This window comes from Xiphias gladius, chromosome 21 (assembly GCF_016859285.1).
Source record: "Xiphias gladius isolate SHS-SW01 ecotype Sanya breed wild chromosome 21, ASM1685928v1, whole genome shotgun sequence".
NCBI classification, from domain to species: domain Eukaryota; kingdom Metazoa; phylum Chordata; class Actinopteri; order Istiophoriformes; family Xiphiidae; genus Xiphias; species Xiphias gladius.
The window spans coordinates 14,335,957-14,356,805 of NC_053420.1; the positions used below are offsets into that span (position 1 = coordinate 14,335,957).

A 20,849-nucleotide genomic window follows, 5' to 3' on the forward strand; every position below is an offset into this window, starting at 1 on the left:
TCTGAAAAAGGTGACAGTGAAGCCGCTACCCGTCAGCTAACACCTCTGAGCATCCCTCCCATCATTCAAACCCCCCCCCCCAGGGTTACCCAAGGGCATCTGCATTATGATAAATGGATTCCCAATGATATATTTTATTAGACTAAGAGGGGAGGGGGGGTAGGGGAGCCCATTATGGTGTCATGAGGTGGGGAAGGGGATAAGAGTTTAATGAGGTTGGGGATATGGAAATGCGTGCGTCTGTGTGTGTGTGTGTGTGTGTGTGTGTGTGTGTGTGTGTGAGAGAGAGAAGGGGTTGTGGCTGGTCAGGATAGCATAAGATACGTGTGTGTGTGTGTGTGTGTGTGTGTCACCTCCCGGGCTCCTTGCGTGGGTCAAAGATGTTTAGTATGGACAAAGGGCCAGGAGACGAGGTGGCTGTTCCTTCGTCACAGAGCAGCTGTTGTGTGGGACTCTGCTAATGAGTGGACATATCTGTATGCATCTCCATGGTGCTGCTCCAGTATGAACAGAGGCCAGGAGACGTCTCACAGGGAAACCTCAGTACTCACTGAAAAAAAAAAAAAAAAATTCCTCAAGAAATGTTTTTGGCCTAATAGAAACATTAGAAACAACAACAAGAGGAAAGGTTGTCAGTGTCAGATAATGACATGAGATTATGTTGATTGCATCTTCTGTGTTTTCATTTTCATTTCAGAAATATTTACGCTAAGCTCTTGAATGCAGTGTCCACAGCTGATTTATATCATGTTTCCTCAAGACCTAGACACAGACCCCTGAGAAAAATCGTTGTACAGCTCAGAAAATATCTGTCTGTGTCTTGAACCTGTGGCTAATTTCTTCCTAACCACATTCGGCAGGTCTTGATGTATCACCTGTGAGTTACATATTTCTCAAAATGGTGAGTCCTGCGCTGACGGCCTTTCAGTGTGTGTGATATACACATGGCCTGAGCATCGTGGAGGGAGCGTGGTGGAGGGGGCAGTGCGTGTTTGCTGTGGTTCACTGTCAGTCGTGTCCCAGTTAGCAGACAGGCCTGGTCCTCGGGGAGCCACACACCAGCGCTCTCCCATACATCAGCCTGACAGGGCAAGCTGCTGAAAGCCCGGACGGGGGCTCGCAGACCGCGCTTGGCTCAGCTTACCCATGAAACAAAAACTCAGTGTTATCAGTCTGCCTCAGCCTCCCTCTGATGTCAGAGTGTTTTATTAATAAGTGAGAGCCTCAAAAGGTTACCTCCTCTGCCTGTATCATCTGTCTAGACTCCCACCTCATTACTGTACCTGGTGGTTGGTGCAGATACAGCGCAGCCTGAAGAAGACGGTAAGAAGGTTAGTGTTGATGGAGTATGTGTTTTAGTATGGAATCGTTTTGAAGTGGATTTTTTTCTGGAGAGATTTAAGTGTGAGTTAGATTTATTCCAGTTTGTTATTGCTAAAGTGTGGATGTAGAAGGTGAAACATAACCAGTCATTTTTGAGAAACTGCAGCCTCCTCACAAAAGCAGAAGCCGGATCAGAGGAGGGAATGAGACCAGTGAACCATTGTGTCTGTTTTGCATCAAATCCACCATTTGGTCATTTAGCCCTTTGCTTAATGTGCAGATGAGAGCAGATTGCCGAGAGGAGGCTGCAGACTCTCTCATTCAGAAGATGCAGGGTTTGTGAGCCAGGCCTTGACATGTGTTGTCAAAGGGCCGTAACCCCTGACCTTTCCCCAAAGACACTGACCCAGCCTTCCCCCATTCTTTTCACACCATCCAATCACATGCCCTTGTGTCCAGTCCACTGGCCAGATGGCTGTCTGATAAAGGACGGAGGGATATACAGTGGACAGATAACAAACACTCTCAACTGCAGCTTGATTACCAATAAAACATCCTCGTTTTAGTGCTGTTTATTTGAGATCCTGGATGATTATACCATTGCACACACTGCCTAAAAAATTTTTAATTTTTATGGAAACCTGTATTTTAAATTCAAATGACTCGCTCCATTGTGTTGAACCTTGCGTGTAATAATTCAAATGTTAACTTTCTGATTAGCATGAAAATCTTCAAGAAAGAGGATTGGAATTGCAAAAACGGCCTGTTTTTTTTTTTTAAGCCAAAGTCAAACATTTCTGAGCATTAACTGTAAAAAAAAAAAAAAAAATCCCTAAGAAGTGAGAGCAATGCCATCAGTCATCTGACCGAGTAGAGAGTAAAACGGGGCTCTGGAGAACTGTGTAGGCCCTCCTTAATGGAATGGATATTAAAGCCATTCAACTGAGGCCAATTTATGCTTCTTCTCATCCCATTGTTCTCTTCACTCTATGAAATTAGCCTCAAACCTGGAGCAAACCAATCAAGTGTGTGTAGAAGGGTGAAGGGTTGTGTTTTTAGTTATTAGCTGTTATTAAAGGTGAATGAATGACTGAAAAATATCTCTCTACCTCTCTCTCTCTCTCTATCGGGTAGCTGTGTGTAAATATGCACTTGTATGTGGGTGTCTTTATGTATAGCGAGTATATGAGTGTGTTTGCATGTAAACAGGCGGGTGTAATGACTGGATCAGCTGTGTGGACCAGATTAAAATGAGCTCACTGCCGGCTCATTTCCATTCCCATCTGTCTGCTGACCTCTGGGAAGCCTTGAAAGCTGACATGGTGCATCTCTTTGGTCCTTGATGGGCCTGTCTGCCCAGTATTGACCCCGCCAGCTAAGACCCAAACCACCGGCATCACCCAGATAAACATCGAGTCAGTCTCATTTGGTTCAGATATAGCACATTTTTCATTCTCAATCCAGGTTCAGCAAATTCACGTCTTTGGTAGTTTGTAGCGTGGCTTTAATTCACCTTCTCCTACTTGTCCTCCACTTGGAAATATAATTCTTTGGAGAGCAGTTGCCTCAGTCCCCCCCCACCCCCCCCCCCCCCGCAACCCAGCTCTCCACTGACCAGCCCCCCCAGAAGACCATCACCTCGTCTCTGCAATGACTGCTGGACAGAGCTTTTTGGCCAAAGCAGGGACAGCGTGTCAAGGCAAAGGGGTGTCAGGAGCTCCCAGGGGTTGTGGCCTCCATTCTGGCAGGGGTGACCCCATGTTAAAAGGGTGTCAGCTGGGGTTCTGTCATGGGTGATGTGTACTAAAGACCTGCCGCCTCCTTTGTTTGAGGGCCGGGCTTTCAGAGGCTGTGAAGTGCAGCCATCTCTCTTTGTTAGTGCCTTGTTTCTTTAGGTGCTGTGTGGGTAGGTCTGTAACCTCCAGCCTCTCCCAGGGTGGGAAATCCATGCTTGTGAGTTTGCCATGTCACTGGTTTCCTGGCTGTGCGCTCAAAGACAGATTGGAGCCTGTCGTGGTGTCTGCATGTCTGATAGAGATAGCGCTGGATGATAATTCGATATTATTGTTGGTTGTTGGGGTTTTTTTATTGTTTCAACAGAATCATATAGTGACGATATGATCGTTCTACAAATTTCACTTGTCCAAATAAATGACGTTAAGCAAGCTTAATTAAAATCAAATTAAATTACTTATTGAAGGTTTTTTCCTTACACATATAAAAAGTTTAGACTAATGCATACATAAGAGTGGAATATAGTTAATTGCTTTGAAAATCAGTTTGATTATTGCATATGTGATTATGCATACATTTTCCATATTCTGATATATATTGATATCAGAAAATATCCTTATTGATATCATGATGATTCTGACAATACCTCCTCACCCTCAGTACACATGTATATACTTCAAATATGTTAAAGTACAGCTGGAAAATATTGGCAAATCTAAACATATACTTGTAACATATTTAGCATAATATTGTTGCCCGAATTCCTCCATGAAGATATTTCGGTTATAAGTTTCGGATGACTTCTCTTGCTTTAAGATATTTACACACAAAATTTATGAGAAAAAGTATTAGTGTATACAAGGTTGCCAGTTTTGTAGAGGTGTACGTAATTAATTTTACTCAGCTATGTTCAAAAGATAATGTTAATTATTAAGTTTATTTGTGTAGCCGTTGTCAAAATCTACTTACACGTGCTTTTCAAATACCAAATATTAAAAAAATAAAAAATCCGGTGAACCGTGAAAATTTAGCGAGAACAAAATATGGAAAAGGGTGTAATAAAACTTATAAATACTTAAATTAAACACAGATAAATATACATATAGAAAATGTAAATATAAGAAAGCCTTTCGAAAAAATTTTAGGACTTTACTGTGTGCAGCCATTAAACTGAAAATGTTCAGGAAATTCACAGTTAGTAACAAAAACCTCAGAGAGTAGTCTAGAAGTCTCATGTATGGAAAGACCAATATAATACCGATCCTTTTACATGGACAACGTTTTGCTCCGTTCCTCTCTAAACCTCGATGACACAGCACAGTGCTAACGTGTGAAAGACCTCTTGTATAACCTGTGGAGTGAGGGAGGAGGATGATTAGTGCTGATCAGTGATGATGAGATGAGGGAGGAGATGAGCACTGGCTGTGACTGCAGTCAACAAGCCAGCCAGTCAGTCAGTCGGTCCGTTAGTGGCAGAACAGATGCCTGTATTGGGTTAGTGTTATTCCACAATCATCATCAATTCCTCCTCGATCACCTCCTGATTTCCAGCTCTGTGATTAAGAGTCAGGCCCATCTGGTGCAGAGACAGGAAATCCTGGAGTCTGCATCTGCTGCTGGCTGAGCTACTAATCTGCTGCAGTCAGGGGGGTTTAAACTCTGATAATCCTACATAACTCCTGGAATGCAGAGACCACAGTGCACATCAAAACCGTCATCTTCTCTGGACAGCGTCTTGAGGAACACAGATAGACTGAATGTCAGCCATGGACTCTCTCCTCCTTCTCTGGCCCACTCAAAGAATATTCACAATTTATAACCAGTCCCTCTGGAATTTTCTAATTAGAGCATGAATTAGATATACTGCAGAGACCATGTTACATGTTACATGGAGAAACCAACAGAGCAATTGCACATACCAATTCAAGTGCTTTTCTAATGAGACTTTAGAGGCCAGAGACACATGCAGAATTGCAGCATTTATCCCCTTAAATTTTCTATCTGTCTCTCCTTAATGACATGCAGCTCTAAGCTACACAACTGTTAGACCACATTGGAGATGTGCTAATGGAGCTCCAGCCAGAGCAGAAGTAGGCCCTGCTGGTGCCATATGACAAATCGGCATGCTGCTCTCGCCTACAATCCGCCCACCGACCACCTCCAAAGCTATCAGGAGGATTAGCTCACGCAGCTAAACCAAACAGACTGCTCAGTGTTCAGACAGCATTTGGTCCAAATCTTGTTCGTGCTTCCTGTTTTGATGGCAAGGAGATCACAATCGGGGCCGCTATCGGTTCACTTGCAACTGGTGTGGTGCCAAGTTGCTGTACAGTGCTGTCTGTGGCTGCAGGAAAAGGAGAATGAATGTTTTAGGGATTTACACGACTACCCTTGCTCTTTGGGATATGCATAATTTATTTTAGGATTAGGATGGTTTAGATTAACTTTGGATTCTCTGCTCAGTTCAGAGGACTGCGAAACAGATGAGACACACAGGGGTGTGAATGTACTTTTGTCTTTGTCTGCTGGTGAGAGAAAAGCTCAGAGCTCAATCCTGGAGAAAGAGTTTACATTAAAGACCTGTTTTGTATATGTTTGTGCGTGTGGGCAGGTGTATACCTCAACATTTCGAGGCCTCTGTGAGACTCCATACGCTCTCAGAAAGGACTCGTCCTCAGTTGGAGTCTGCATAGTACGCTTGTGATTGGAGGGCGGCTGTGGTTGCTAAGCAGAGCTGCTCTTCCTGTGCTAAATAAGAACTTCGTGCTCTCTGGCTGGTGGGCTCAAAGAAGCGCGCCAGAACACACACACACACACACACACACACACACACACACACACACACACACACACACACACACACACACACACACACACACACACACACACACACACACACACACGCAAACACACATACACACACACACATACATAAGTACATACAGACCTCACAGTGCATAGACCTCTTACAGTACAGAGACCTCACCCTCCTCCATTCACTGCCCATCCTCTTTCATTGTGACCTCCATGCTGTGACTCGACAAGTCTGTCCTCCTCCTCCACCTCCTGCTGCTGCTTTCCTTTCTCCAACTCCTCCTCCTCCACTCTGCATCACACACACTTCTCCCACAGGTCAGCACTGTATAAAGCTCCCCTCTCCATCACTGAGACCTCCTTGTCTGACACCCCCTCTGCCCCGCCACCATCACTCAACTCCTCCATTTGACACCTCCTCGACCCTGTAGGACACACACATACACAGACACAGACACAGGCTCTCCTCCTCTCCTCCACTGAAATCTCCTACTGCACTCCCCCTCACACTGCATTATACTTAGATCTCCACCTCCACTGTAGTGAGCACATGCTGTATCAGTCTGTATTCAGACTGGCCTACATACGCCGCACATGTATCACTGTGCTGTTCCAGGCGTGTGAGGGCTGTTTGTCTCGTTCTGAAGAGATGAAAACTCACCATCCATCTTTAGTCTTACTTTTTTTTGGATTTTAGATAGATAGATAGATAGATAGATAGATAGATAGATAGATAGATAGAGAGAGAGATAGATAGATAGATAGATAGATAGATAGATAGATAGATAGATAGATAGATAGATAGATAGATGGATAGATAGATAGATAGATAGATAGATAGATAGATAGATAGATAGATAGATAGATAGGAATGGAGAGGTGGTGCTATTTTGTCAGGATGACCTCATAACCAGCCTCTATCTCCTTCTCCTGGCTCATTTCAAGAGCCCGCTAAATGAACAAATGAGTGGGATCCGCATTTTCAGCTCTCTCCTGTTTTGCTGTGTGCTATTACAGACGCCTATCATCTCATGTATCTGCTGTGCCGCCAGGACATTGCATCTCAACATCTGATCTCAGAGCACCATTTTTTTTTCTCTAGTAATCTGCACGTACTGTAGAGCCCTGAACTGACCAGCTCCCAACGCTCTTTATTTCTCTTAGCTTTGTTTTCACAGGGGTCAGAGCTTTGGTTTGTATAGCAGAACAATCATCCAGTGTTGGTGAAAAGCAGCAAGGCCCTGTGTGCTCTTCAGACCAGCTCGACATGCTTTCTTGCAGAGATGGAGCAATGCAGCATTGTCAGCAGGCACCCGTATCAAATGAATTCAGCACAGCTGTCCTAGCAGACTCTGTTGCAGTGAGGAGGGAAAGTTATTTATTCAGTATTACAGTCACCCCCGGATCCGTCACGGTCACTCTTTGTCACAGCATCATCTGGTCAGGTGGACCTTTTTCCCTCTTTAACCTTGTTAGTCTTGTTTACTACCCCATTCAAAAGCAGAGTGCACTGTATCTCTGCAAATACATCTCTTTAAAGAGTTAGCCACCTGCCCCACCCTGTGCTCTCTTTCTGCTCTTTCTGTGTATCAATACAGCAGGGTCTACACTTATAAAGACAAGCGTACAGATGGGCCACAGTTGCTCGCATGCTGAGGACACCTCTTCCCTCACCCCCCCACAAACTCTTTTTGCAGGTGTCTAATAGTTGCAGGGTTGCCACTGTGCTCGCGGTGCCAGCTGCCCAGCAGGGCCACCTGCCTTCCTGCGCCTTAGGAGTTGACAAGCGTCTGGCTTAATTTCCAGCCGGTCGACGAGTGCAGTCACAGACAGCCATGGCCTGAAATAGAGCAGGTCCACCCTTTATCCTATAATGAGGGGACTATTATAAGCCTTGTGTCTTAAGCAGTATATGTCCAGAGAAGAGCTAGTACACACATCATCTTAAAAAAAACGTCAAGCTGCTTTTCAGATTATCATCAAAAACTAAGTAATCACCTCTCCTTTTGGCGCCAACAGCCATAATCTGCTGCACAGGAGTATGTGTTTTAGTGCAAGGTCATGCGACCTTTGATGAGCTGATGAAGCCCTTTTATTCCAGAGATGCTTAGAAAAAAATACGAAGATTACATGACAGTTTTGAATTTGAAAATATGGCTACAACACGAAACAAACACATTTTAGAAATAATCAATTCACTTGTGACCTTGTATCAGTTGAATGTGTTAAATCAAATGCAGAGATGATGGTCTGGTCGGGGCATCTGTCCCATATGGAATGTATGAATTATTCCAGAGGTAATAACAGAGCATTGTTGGTGCACTCATCTTCACAAAGACGCCCATCTCCGCATGTCCATATTTAATTCACCCCTTTCAGCTGCTGAACTGTACAGGCTGCTGATATAATGAGTCCCTCCAAAGAGATTAGTCGCCCTATCATCAACGCAGCTTCCTAATTTCTCTGCCTTTGTTGTGGTGCAGGCTGTACTAAATGGGATAAAGGGGCTTGGCCGGACACAGTGGGAGGAAGTGGCTTTTGTGTTGCTAGCAGGTGCGGTGGAATGACAGTGGGGTTGTGGGACGTATGTGTGTGTGCGCACATGCATGGCCGCATGTATACGTGTGTGCGTGCAGTTCTGTGTCTGGCCAGGCCAGAAGGGTATGTGCTCCCTGAGTGCCGCTGAGATACACCAGGAACCTCTGGAGCTTGACTTGAACCCTCAATCACAGGGCTCCTCAGGGGTTTGCAGTAAATTCTTCAGGCGAATGGTTTTCACTCCCCTTCCTCCTCCTTCTCCTTCTCTTTCTCTCTCTTTCTGCTCACATCTGGTGAACAGTGCTAGCACCCCTGTCATCTTTTACTGCGTTGAGGTCATTTCCACCCTATCGGTAAAGTGGAAACACATGATGTGCAGGGTTCGGCCTTAATGGGGTGGGGCTGGCATAGACCAGCACTGACACAGCTTTACAGCCAAGAGGCTGCCAAAACAGCCTTTTCTGTGGAATGCCTCCGACTTCAAAATTAAAGACATTTGGGGTAAATAATGTTGGAATACTTATAATATATAACTACTATAATTAGTTATTATTTCATACATATTAATGTTTTTTCTATAATGCATGGTTTTAGATGATTTCTGAAACGAGTTGGAGCTCAGCCTGCAAGAGCACAGCACAGCAGAGCTGATCATGTCATTCATGTTGCTTTGAAACGGCAAAAAAAAAAGACCAAGTTTTGTTTGGGCTTAGGGAGGAATATTAAATGTATAATGATCACCAACTCCGGAAGACATGCTTCTCCTTTCAGAGGTTTTCTATCTCTATTCCAAGTTTTATTTTTGCTATAAACTTCTTCCCTTCACATGCTTTTTCCTTCTTTATCGCGTTATTGATTCCAACTGGAGAGCTGGAAAGTCGGGTACAGACTTTGGCAGAAGCTCGGGATAAAGGGTGTGTCCTCAAGTTTAACTGGGATTCTCCTTTAGCAGTAATGTGGATTTCCTCAATTATGTGCCCCGCTACACCATCCTTCTTCAGATACTTTACATTGTCAGGAATCTGCACTTGTGTCATTTGTGAAAACTCAGCTCTGCCACCTGACACATTTACAGTGCATTATTAGTATCAGCTTCATATGAAGGAATTTTTTTGTCACATTGACTGCTTTTTATGCTCACATTTTTTTTTTTACATTGCACTAAAATGTATTCTTTTCTGTCTTTTTTGCTGTAATGTAATGAAACCACAGTCCTGTCTGAAATGACTTTCACAGCTAGAAATATTTTATCACTCTCAGATAATTTGTTGCTTAAGTATCTTGATGGAATAAACAGTTTTTAATGGAGTTTTACTGTCTCACTAAATGGATCTCAGTGTGTCTCCAAGCAAATTCCAGTCACACTGCGGTTTCCATTTTGTGGTAGACAGAGCTGCAGTGTAAAAAGGGGTGGGCTGCAGTCAGTCAGTTAGTGCTGTCTGTGGGTAGACTACAGGCAGAGTGGCTGCTCGGAGCAGCTGCATGGATTTTTATTCCTGCTGTCCAACAGGACTCCATCATAGACTGCAGCAGCACTCGTTATTGAGGGCACACACTCCTGTGCTGCATGCCTCTGTCCTCATTACCTCTGCAGCAGCTTAGCTCTCTGCCTTTGTTCTCTCTCTTGGCTTGAAACTGGAGAATATGGAGAGAAGTGCTGAGGCTGCAGTTAGCTCGGCTGCCCACAACTTCTGCCGCACAGGAGAAAACATAGCACAGACAACCACCACCCCCCTAAGCCCTCTTGTCTACATATTTCCACAAAGCCAACGCACTGGGGATGCTCTAGTTTGATTCATCATCCTGACTTGGATGTAGGCTGGTTTGCTCAGCGCTTCTTACATTCTGTTTGTTGTCTTTGCAGCTTTTGTCACTTGTCTGGATTAAACATTTCACCCTGAGGTGTATTTGTGTGTTGGCCTACTGACCAAATGCCCTCATGGCCAATCTGTTGTGTGAAAGGTCCCATAGACTTGTTCCTCGGAGGCGTTAAACAGCAGTCGTTCAGAGTGGCTGGAGGGACAGTAAACTTTTATCACACTAATAACCCACAGTCACAGCTACCCTAATGGCTTAGGTAGCCATGCCAGGGGTTGCCTGGAGGTCAGGTTGAATTGCAGGACATAAATGGTAGATTCCAACCAGTAGAACAAATGAAAGACGAAAAAAAAAAAAGGAGGGGCATCTGAGGTGAGCAGAGGGGGAAGAAAGTTGTTATTGGGAGAGCAGATAATCACTTAAATTGATTTGCAGTATTGGACTGCTCTTTTATAACAAGGCAATCTGTGGCCTTTTAACCCTGATTCCCATCCAACTCTGCACGCTCTCAAACCTTGGACTCAGTCCGAGCATGCAGTCAAAGGGCACAACTCCTACACAAGTGGCAAGTGAGTGAAAAGATTTCGCCCAGCACTTGGTGAAAACATCGGTCCGAGAAATGGCAGTGTGAGAGAGGGGATTTGTTAATGGAGTTCAAATCCAAACTTTTTCTCAGATTCCTCTTCCCTCTGGCTGAGGTGGACGGGTCTTGAGAGTGTTTGTTTTAGGTGAAGTCAGTGCTGGAACAGAATGTTGTGAACCGCAGGCCAGACTGTGGTTCTGTGGTTCAGCTTCGACCTGAATGCAGACGGCTCTGTTTGTTTTGCTTTTCCGTTTCTCAGGGAGAAATTTAGACGCTGCCAAAGTCCTGCGCTCACACCCAAGGCACGCACATAAAACCCCTTTACACAGAGAAAAAAAAATTGTACCTGGGTGTAGTCGCTACATCTGGACTTCAACACCGCCCCAGTGCAGGGATACACTTCCACTGTTGTCTCTGCTGTTCTACTCTCAACTTGTAAAAGGGCTCTTTGGGAGATGAGATGGCATTTGATTGTTTCAGTGACAGGATGTTTGTGTGTTTTGTTCCAAGCCTTTTCATAAATAGCAGTTTTTATGTTGCTGAGGTCAACTGGTTTTACTAGACTGGAGAGGCAAGTCCAGAGGCAAGGAGGCCTCCCCACCATCTGGCAGCCATAAAAGGGGGAGCAGGAGGTTTTTAGTGGGGGTTTATGGGATGGTAGGGTGAGACACTGAGGGGAGGAGAGACAGAGTGGATGGTGGACTCTGGTTGCCCCCGAGCTGCAGCACTTCCTCTGCAGTCTGAATGACAGGTCAGAAGTTCATTGCCTTTTTTTCATCCTGCATCTGCCTTGTAAGGTGAAGGAGGTGACAGTTGGTTCAGAGTTCGAGGGCAAAGAGGAGAACGTCACTGTGAAGCTGTTATCACTGCGGCAAATAAAGATATATTCTGGGCAAAAGATCTTTCTTTTGATTTAATGAGCTTGCTGTATTTTTAAAAGTGTTTGAGAGGGCCGTAGCTGACTGAGTGTGTGTCCTCTTGTTGTTGCATTGCCGTCAGCTTGTTATGCTCTGCAGAAGATCAGACCTGAGTCCTACAGATGGTGCAGAATTATGTGGCTGCGTAAACACTGGTGATTCAATGGCTTGGTGTTGCTTGGGTATGTGTCACTCTCTCAAAGCACCCTCTACACCACAGAGAAACGAACAGTAAGTTGTTTTTACGACTGCAGATCCAGGCTCTCTCTTTTTGTCCAGAAACAGCCTTGCAGTCAGGTGGAGGCTTTATTTTGTTTGCACATCTGACTTAAGTGGGAATAACAACATTGTTAAGCCATGAAAATACTGGAGTCTGAGGCCAGTGAGATCCTCATGGAGATTTTAGAGATGAAGACACCCCTGAGAGTCTCAGTTATGTTCTGCTGGAAGATTTCTGCCACAGTTTTTTAAAAGCCTGAACTGGAGCTGTCTGGTCCTTCTGAAGCTGGATGCTCAGCCTTATAGGTTTTCCAGAATGGGGTTATCATTGCAGAGGACTGTGCTGCTTTGCTGACTCTGGCACTGATACCTCCCATAGAGATTTCATCTTTTGTTATTCTGCAGCTGAGATGTGTTAACCCTTTAGCCCCTTTAAGATATTTAGGTAATAGAAGGTTGTGGAGCTCTGCAATACACACTTAAACCTTGTGAAACTATATGTGATGTTTCCAATATGAACCATTATATTAAAAAATAAGGGTAAAAGTAAATCTATTTGTTGAATAAATTAGATATAGTGGCCTCTTTGTCTTGCCAGTTTGGGGCTGGATTTTCAGACCCTTTGCCACTTCACACAGTTTGTATATGAAGAGAAGAAAAGTGCTGACAGCAAAAGAATGAGAGCGTATTTGACAGGCACGCCCTTGTAGGTTTCTGTGTCACTCAACTCTATTAAATTTTTAATCATTGCCTTGCTGTGGTATAGCGCTCAACATGGCACCGCTCAGTCGCACACTGTTTAGGTGGCTTATACTCTGTTCAACTCATAAAACAGGGGGGGACAGAAACTGTAAAGTAAGGATTACTAATTAAGACCAAAAAAAAAAACCCCAAAAAACAGCAACACAGTGAAGTTCTGATTTATCTTGCGTTTTGGTTTGTCTTTCGTTGTTTAAACAATTAATCAGCGACATTTTACACATGACAACCTTTTCACTTGTTAGTGTTGAAAAATAAACCCAGCAAGGGTAAATGCTGAATTAAAACTGACGCTATGTGTCTCTGTTAGAGCTGCCACAATTAGTTGGTAGTCACTCAATAGAAAATACATCAACAGCTATTTTGATAATCGATTAATCTTTCCGGTCATTTTTAAGTAGAAATGTTTGATGGTTCCAGGTTGTAAAATGTGACGAATTTGCTGCTTTCCCCTGCCTAACATTATGGTCAGTTGAATAGTTTTGGATTTTGAACAACTGGAAGACATTTGATGACATCCATTTGGATTCGGGCTCTGTGACAGATTGCAACAGGGTTTTGGGTGTTTTTTTGTTTTTGGTTTTTTTTTTCAGTTTGCTTGTGTTTTATAGACCAAATGATAAATCGAATAATTTACTCCGGAGATTAATCAATGATGGAAATACTTGCCGGTAGCGGTCCTAGTTTCTATGCTTCCCAGAGGCAGACACCACACTATAATCTGGAGGCAATTTATATAGCAGCACCCACAGTGGTATCACTGTCATTCCAAAGTCCTTATTATTAGGATTATTGGAGTTTCTCCAAAACCTAACGTGACAATGGTATTAAATATACTTATATTGCCAAGAACATTGATTGCACTTGACAAACTTTAAAGAAAGCATCAAAGGCACCTTCAAAGGCAGCCGCAGTGAAAGACTCCGGCCAGAGATTCACTGAGAGCCTCTCAACATACTTTGGCCTGTTCATTCGCTCACATTTTGCGTCATGTCAGCGTCTCAAGCATTAAGAAAAGGAGTGAAATAAAGCGCTGGCCCTTGATTGAGAGGCTGGAAATGAGGGACTCTGCTCTTGCTTTAGTGGTTCCGTCCACTGCAGTGATTCAGGGGATAAAAATGTGGCCTGTGTCTCTTTAAGAGCGCTGGCCTGTCTGCAGAATGCATCAGTCCTGTGGAGCAGACACAGGCCAGCAGGAGGAGGGGGGCGAAGGGAGGAGCGTGGGGCTGTGCGGAGGGAGGAACAAACACAGGAGGGAACAGCCGCAGTCTGGGCTTCCAGCCTCCTGGCTAGACTGCTGAAAGTTATTATTGAGTTCCTGTGTAGGGCCTCCCCTCCCTCTGGCATACTCCTCTGTGCTCACTACGAGGTAGACGGGGAGTGCGGGAGAGGCAAAGAGAAAAGTTGGCAGCCTCCCATGCCCCTTTGCAATGACCTTATATGCAACAAATAAAGGATAATTTTGTTTGATTCTATGTTTTTGCAAGGGTGAAGCCTCTGAAAGCCTTGTAAGACTGAGAGCAACCACACATGCTAACAGCCTTACAGCTGCTCGACAGCAGCTGAAACTGCGGCCTAGCTCACTGTTGTCTTAAGTTACAGTTTAGCAGACATGTCCTGTTTTCTTAGGAATGGCCTTAACTAGTCAAGACAAGAAGGTTGACAGTTCACCAATGAGAAAGCAGTGAACTAAATCCTCTCCTGGCATGCTAAGTGAGTATGACTCAAGGACAGGTGGTGGGAGGACGGCGACTCCCCCAGTCTCCTTCCAATAACTTTGTCTTTACAGTAAATAATGGCCATGAATTAAGAAAATGTGACTTCTTAAAACATGAATATAGGAATAAAGACTTCTCCAGAGTTTTAATCCTATTTGTAGCAGAAGCTACTCTGCATTTTTGGCAGCATGCTGTGTAATAAGTCTCTTGCAAGTTATCTTGACAGCGTCCAGCCTGCAGGTCTCAGAGATATGCAGCATGGTGAAAGGCCATGGAGATTACATAGTTACACACATCATGCCCTCCTCTCAGGCCTGTGCCTGCCTGCAGCACTAATCCCTGGCCTGCCTTCCCCCTCAGCGACTACATTAGGGCCACAAAGCGCCTGCGTCCTTCCAGCTCAGCCCACCAAGAGAGAGACAGACTTTTACGTAATGCTCTGTCCGGTGTATTTGTTCTGAACCTGCTGTTGCTTTAAGCGACGCTCCCTCAGGTGAACAGTGCCCAGCTGCTGCCTCTCCTACTGTACTGAACTTGACATGGCTCTGGCTCACAGAAAGCCGGAACCCATGCAGCACCTGAGGCTCAGCAGGGGCCCGTGAGGCCGGCTCCCTGCACATATCTTCTGTAGCATGTCAAATGTGTGTCCTGATTAATCCCAGCATGTGTCTTCATTCACGGTCAGTGCGATCATTCGGCCTCTGTGTTAAAACTGTCTTGGGCAGGGTTTGCAGGAAAGCTGGGCGAGGGGGGGAAACCCTGGCGCTGAAATGGGTATTTTGTGGAGTTCTGTTCGTTGAGTCAGAGCTTAGTTGGGCTCTACTGTTATGTGGTTGCCATGGAGAAAAACACAGGCTCTTGTGCAATAAAATCATCCAGGAAAAGACATTTCCAAGAATTTTTCAGAGTCAAGAAACAGACGGCAAATTGCAGAATTCATGAGGTGCTGTGGTCCACCACCCGCCCCTTTCAGCCCTCCATTTTAGAGCGCTCGTATTCATTTTATGGAAGCTGCGAGGCTTGAGCCCTCTCACCTAATTACTTTTGTAAGCAGATATGTTTTCCTATGAACGGAGGAGGGAAACAAAACCAGTATTTAAGGATGGAATGTGTGATCTTAGGAACGGATGTTGTGGGTGTTTTATCCCCTATTTCCCTTACAGACAATTCCTTGAACAAGTGGAAACAAGTGAAATGCTATTTGATCTCTGTCAAATATTACTGTATACACATACTCGCACTGTGAGGCCCCCGTACACGTGAGTGCATCTGTTGCTCTGCCAGAGAGAGCAGAAAATTTTCAGAGGAAATAACTCCCAGTGTAGTTTTGAAAATGTGTTGACAGTTAATTGGTTGAGCACTTATAAATTCCTCCTGGCTTTCTTTTTTTTCTCTTCTTCTTCTTTTCAGTTACATCAAGACTCCTTCTTGCTCCTTAATATGAGGTCTTTTACTCTTAGTGTTTCCTGCCTATCTGAATGCGCCCACTAGCAATTTTCAAATAGTGCGGCTCTCTGGTTGCGTTTTCTAGTGTTAGAAAAATACCTACTATGTAGTGGTGCAGTATAAAAAGCTATCGTCCTAGCTTTCAAGCCTATGAGCTAAATTTGAAGTTCAAAGCTAATTAAACAAAAAGCATGTCTTTCAGCATCAGGAGTCTACAGCATTAACTTTAATAGTATTTCATTGTTTGAATGGTCATAGAATCAGTCATGGAGATTATGTTTTCTAACCTGGTGACCATGAAGGCAGCATTTCAACAGAAAGACCGGAGTGGTATCTATAAATTTCAGCAGGATTTATTACCTCGGTTCAACCAATTAGCTCCCGAGTAGTTTCTCAGGACGTTTACTGTGTTGGTAAAATGACATCACATGGGACCCTGAGTGAGCAGTGACCCTAACTTCACCTCACCCTCTCACAGCTTTTATGGCCTCCTCCCCTAAATTCCCCTCTGCCCCCGTCCAGTCCCCTCGCACCTCTTAACCTCTGGTATTCATCCCATTTTCATCTTTCCAAATAAACCTGCCACCTGCCCTCCTCTCCACTGGCTTCTTGGAGGGCACATGGTCATGTGGCTCAGCTTACCGTGAAGGCATGGTGGCACAAACCGCATCTCAGCTGACCGGTGAGCTGCTTTACCATTTTAAAGAAAAGGTAAAGCAGCTCGGTTACATGGCTGTTGCTGATTTGTTGATTGCTGAAATTAGCTATGTGTTACTGTACTGATGATTATCATTTCTCAGAATAAATTATTTAAAGCACTAGGTCTGCTGAAGCCCTAACTCTCAGTGTTAATCTGCAATATATGCTTATAAATTAGAAACAGAGAGAAGGTCTGGTCAGGAGATGAAACAGTCAATTAACTGATTAGTTGATTGACAGGAAAATAATCGCAACTACTTTGATAATTGATTAATCAATTAATTAGTCGTTTTTCAGGCAAAACTGCAAAGCTTTCTCCACTTCCAAGCTCTAAATGATTGCATTTCTCTGTCTTATCTAAACCTGATATCTTTGGGTTTTGGACTGTTAAATGGACAAAACAAGTAATTTGATGACGATTAATCGATTAATTGAGAAAATAATTGGCAGATTAATAGATAATGAATATAATCATTGATTGCAGCCGTAGTCTAGTTTAATAAAATTATATGAGAAGAAAGCAAAAAGACGGCCGGATACCTCCCCTATGAGGATCATATACAGTATGTTCTCATCAACTAGCAGGAATTTTATTTCACGTAAGCACACTGGGAAAGAGCCGAATATTACAAGTTACATGAATCATTTTTTGCTGATAAAGAATGCCATATGAGCTCTTGGGTCAGGAGTCATTAGGGACAATGGTGGTCTGTTTTATCCCCTGTACTTAGTTGGTAACATGGAGATCTGACTGTCCATCTGGCCCGTCAATCTCTCAGACACTGGAGGTCTAGACCCACTGAGCCTGGCCTGTTGTAACTAGCACCCTCCATGCAGTTGCTCTCCCTCCCCTCCGTCGGTCTCCCAAGCCTCCTCCTGTCCTGACTTCTTCACCATCTCTGCCCTGTGAGGGAGGCGGAGAGGAGTCGTCCAGTACCAGGTACTGCAAGTGATATAATGGTCTGTGTATTTGGAGCGTTTGGTGTTTGGGTTTTGCAGAGGTTATCCAGTGACATTTTAATCGTCTTTCTGCCTTCTTTCCCGTGGCATTAGTATTAATCTGCAGGATTAAAACCCAGCCAGTCAGACACTGGACTTGCTGTCTTGCTGTAGAGCAGAGGGGGCACGTGCTAACAGTGAGAACAGCAGCGCACACTTCCCTGCATACAGGCAGGGATGTGCTTATCAGTGACAAACCAAGGTTTTCAGTCTGGAGACATCAGACATCTGATGAGAGAATGGTTTGTTAACACATTGAACTGTCTGGAAAGGCACAGAGATGTTTTTGTCAGTGAGAAACCAAAGATTTTCAGTAATTTGTTTTATTCCGCTGCAATTAGAAACCCACAGATTTTATACACTCCTCAATCTTGTATTCTTTTGTTCCTGAAATGATTTTTATAAAGAGCCACTGTACCAATTTTACAGATAAAGGTCAGTTGACTTATCATGGAGAGTACTTTTCAGTTTGTGAAAACCGCTGCATAATGTCTTCTACGTCTCTGGAGAAGCTTTGTCAAGTCTGTAATATTAAACAGAAACTGGGGATTGAAAGATCAGGGCATTTTAAAGACATGGAGGGCATAATAAAAGTTGGTCCTGACTTGCATCACGGGAAATGTCATATCCAGCGTTTTTGAAGGTTAAGGACTAAAAGTCAGGATATTTTGTCCTCTGCTGCTTTGATGTTGACCATTCTTCTTTTAATCTGTCTTGAGGAAGTCCCTCTGCTTCATGAATGTGCAATACTAAATCATTGGCATGCAACTTTAAAAGAACTCTATCAATAGAACTAAATATTTTGTAGTTGCTCTATCATGAACATAAGTTTGCTCCGCTTCATGGAGAAAGGAAAAAGACCTCGACCTAGATATTTCTTTTTGTTGTGGAATATGCCAATTTATTTCAATTCCCTAAAATAATCATACGAATTATGCCAAAATTACAAATCTGTTCGTCGTGTATCCTTGTTAATCTCATCAAAGAAAACTGAGCTGTGTTCATTTTATATTTAGAAATCACTTCCTTGCTCATTTATGACAAAAAATAAGCTGGCCCTGCAGTCCAAGAAAAGAGTTTTACTGAATCACAGCTGTTTGCTTTACGTTGTAGCTGCAGGGTGTAAATGTTGACATTACTCATCGTGGATCTTGCAGAAGCCATTTACCTTTTTTTTTTAAAACCTTGAATGACATCTCACAAAGCCTTTAAACTATGTGAATTACAATTATGTCAAACATTATTATATTAAGTAAAGGTAATTCATAGATCATTTAAATATACCGAAATGCCTCACCGGCAGAGAATCAGATGAGGGTCAGTGTAATGCTTGCAAGGGATTAAGCTTGCATGGCAAAGATGGCGTTGGCACTGCTGCACAACAGAGATCACGTTCTGTGAAGGCACGCACTCATGTATGAAAGACAGGATATGGCCGCAGAAATGCTGTCAAAATTTCTGCAACACCTTTGCGTGATACCAGATAAAATCACAAAGACACTGATTGGTTTGTAATTTTGGAGCAACAGTAAAAAAACACCTCGAATGCATTGACAGTTTCTCTGTTTTAGGTGTAGGAGGTATTCTCAGACACACCTATCTGGTCTGGTCGCCCTGACCAAGTCTTTTTCACAGCTTTTGCCTTAATTCAATTCAAGAGCACGTAGACATTCTGAGTTACGGCTGTGTGTTCGAGTGGTGTTGCAAACCACCTGGTCACAGCCCTGTCTTTAATAAATGGATATAGAATATGGAGAGAAGAGAAACAGAAACAACAGAAATAATAGCAGTATTTACGTGATTAAACATTTCATTTGTTTGGCTTCAAACCTAAAATAAATAATTGTAATCAATTACAGCGAGATGTTTTGTACCCAGAGTCAGCCAAAACCAAAATAGAAACTGGCTTATGAATCAAATTTCCTCACAAATTCGAAGACTCTTTCTTTTTTTTATCTATAGTGTTCAAAAAAGTTGCATGAATACGTTTTGAGTAAGAAATCATTTTACCCTTCATGAGCAGTAAATTAAATTCCATAAATATAGTGTCTCTCTCTCTCTCGATCTCTCTCTCTTTCTCGCTCTCTCTCTCTCTCTCTCTCTTTCTCTCTCTCTCTCTTTTTTTCCGTCTTTCTCGTTAACCTTCATCCCCTCCGGCCTCCTGGTTAGCAGTGCAGCTGCTCCTACATTATAAGTGTGCTAAATGTGAACAGAAGCATAAAGACGTGTGTGTGTGTGTGTGTGTGTGTCTGCATGTGTGCGTCTGCGTGTGCCTGCATTTTATTGGTTTGCAGATACAGCCTTGTGTCTTTCCCTCAGATCATGTAGTCTGATGTTTAATTCTCTTATTCCAATTGTACAGCAGGGGGGCTCAGACAACTATCTGCTGAATTTGTCGCTATGTGCAGCCATAAATACACCAGTCACAGAGCCCGTTTCATTTCCTAAGATTACTTTAACTCACAACCATACCAAACATGCTCATGCAAATGATTTCAAATCTACGCTGAAATCTGTTCAACGTCTTTTAGTTTAGGGTTTCCATGTCAGTTGAAATAAGTTATGAGCCCTTTTTACTGTGAGGTCATCCTCTGAGGGAAAGAGTGATTTAGACACCACTATCAACACACTGTAAGAAAGGCAGGCAGGCAGGCATGTCCTTTTGTTATGGTTGCCATGTTTGGACCTGAATTGGAATTCATTTCTCGCGGTGCAGTAGTACAGTAATCTTTCTTTTTGTTTGCTCTCACCAGCGAGATGATCTTTTCATGCACACGCAGGCAGTTCACTGTATTGAGGAGCAGGTTTTTTCATGATGGGGAGACAAAAAATGAAACATGTCAGCAAAAGATTATATGTCTTAATAGTTTTCATTCACATATGGATGAGTTGTATGATTGCACTGAATAAAGTGAATTAACCTCAAAATAATACATGCACGGTATGTCTTCACTGCAAAAAAAAAAAAACAACCCCATTTTATCAAGCACTTTTGTCTATATTTGACCTCTAAAAATCAAAACTGTTGAAATAAGTGGTGAAAAAAATCTGCCGGTGCAATAACATAATATAAAACACCAACTCAGGAAACCAGAGTCTGTATATTGGGTCAGTGTAGAAAATGAAACTTCATTTAAAAAATACTTTTGGGAATTTCGGAATTAGTAAAACATTCTTACTATACTGGCAGATTTGCTCACTCTTTTTAATTACAACTCAATTTATTACAAAAAATGACTTGATAAGAAGGATATTTGCTGTTTTAATGCCGCGAAAATCAAT

At 43.2% G+C, this 20,849-nt stretch overlaps 1 protein-coding gene across 1 annotated transcript in view; it reads left to right on the forward strand.

Moving 5' to 3' along the window:
• skib (v-ski avian sarcoma viral oncogene homolog b) overlaps positions 1–20,849 on the forward strand; it is a 34,449-nt gene that overhangs the window by 1,589 nt on the left and 12,011 nt on the right. The gene's annotated exons all lie outside the window — the stretch shown is intronic.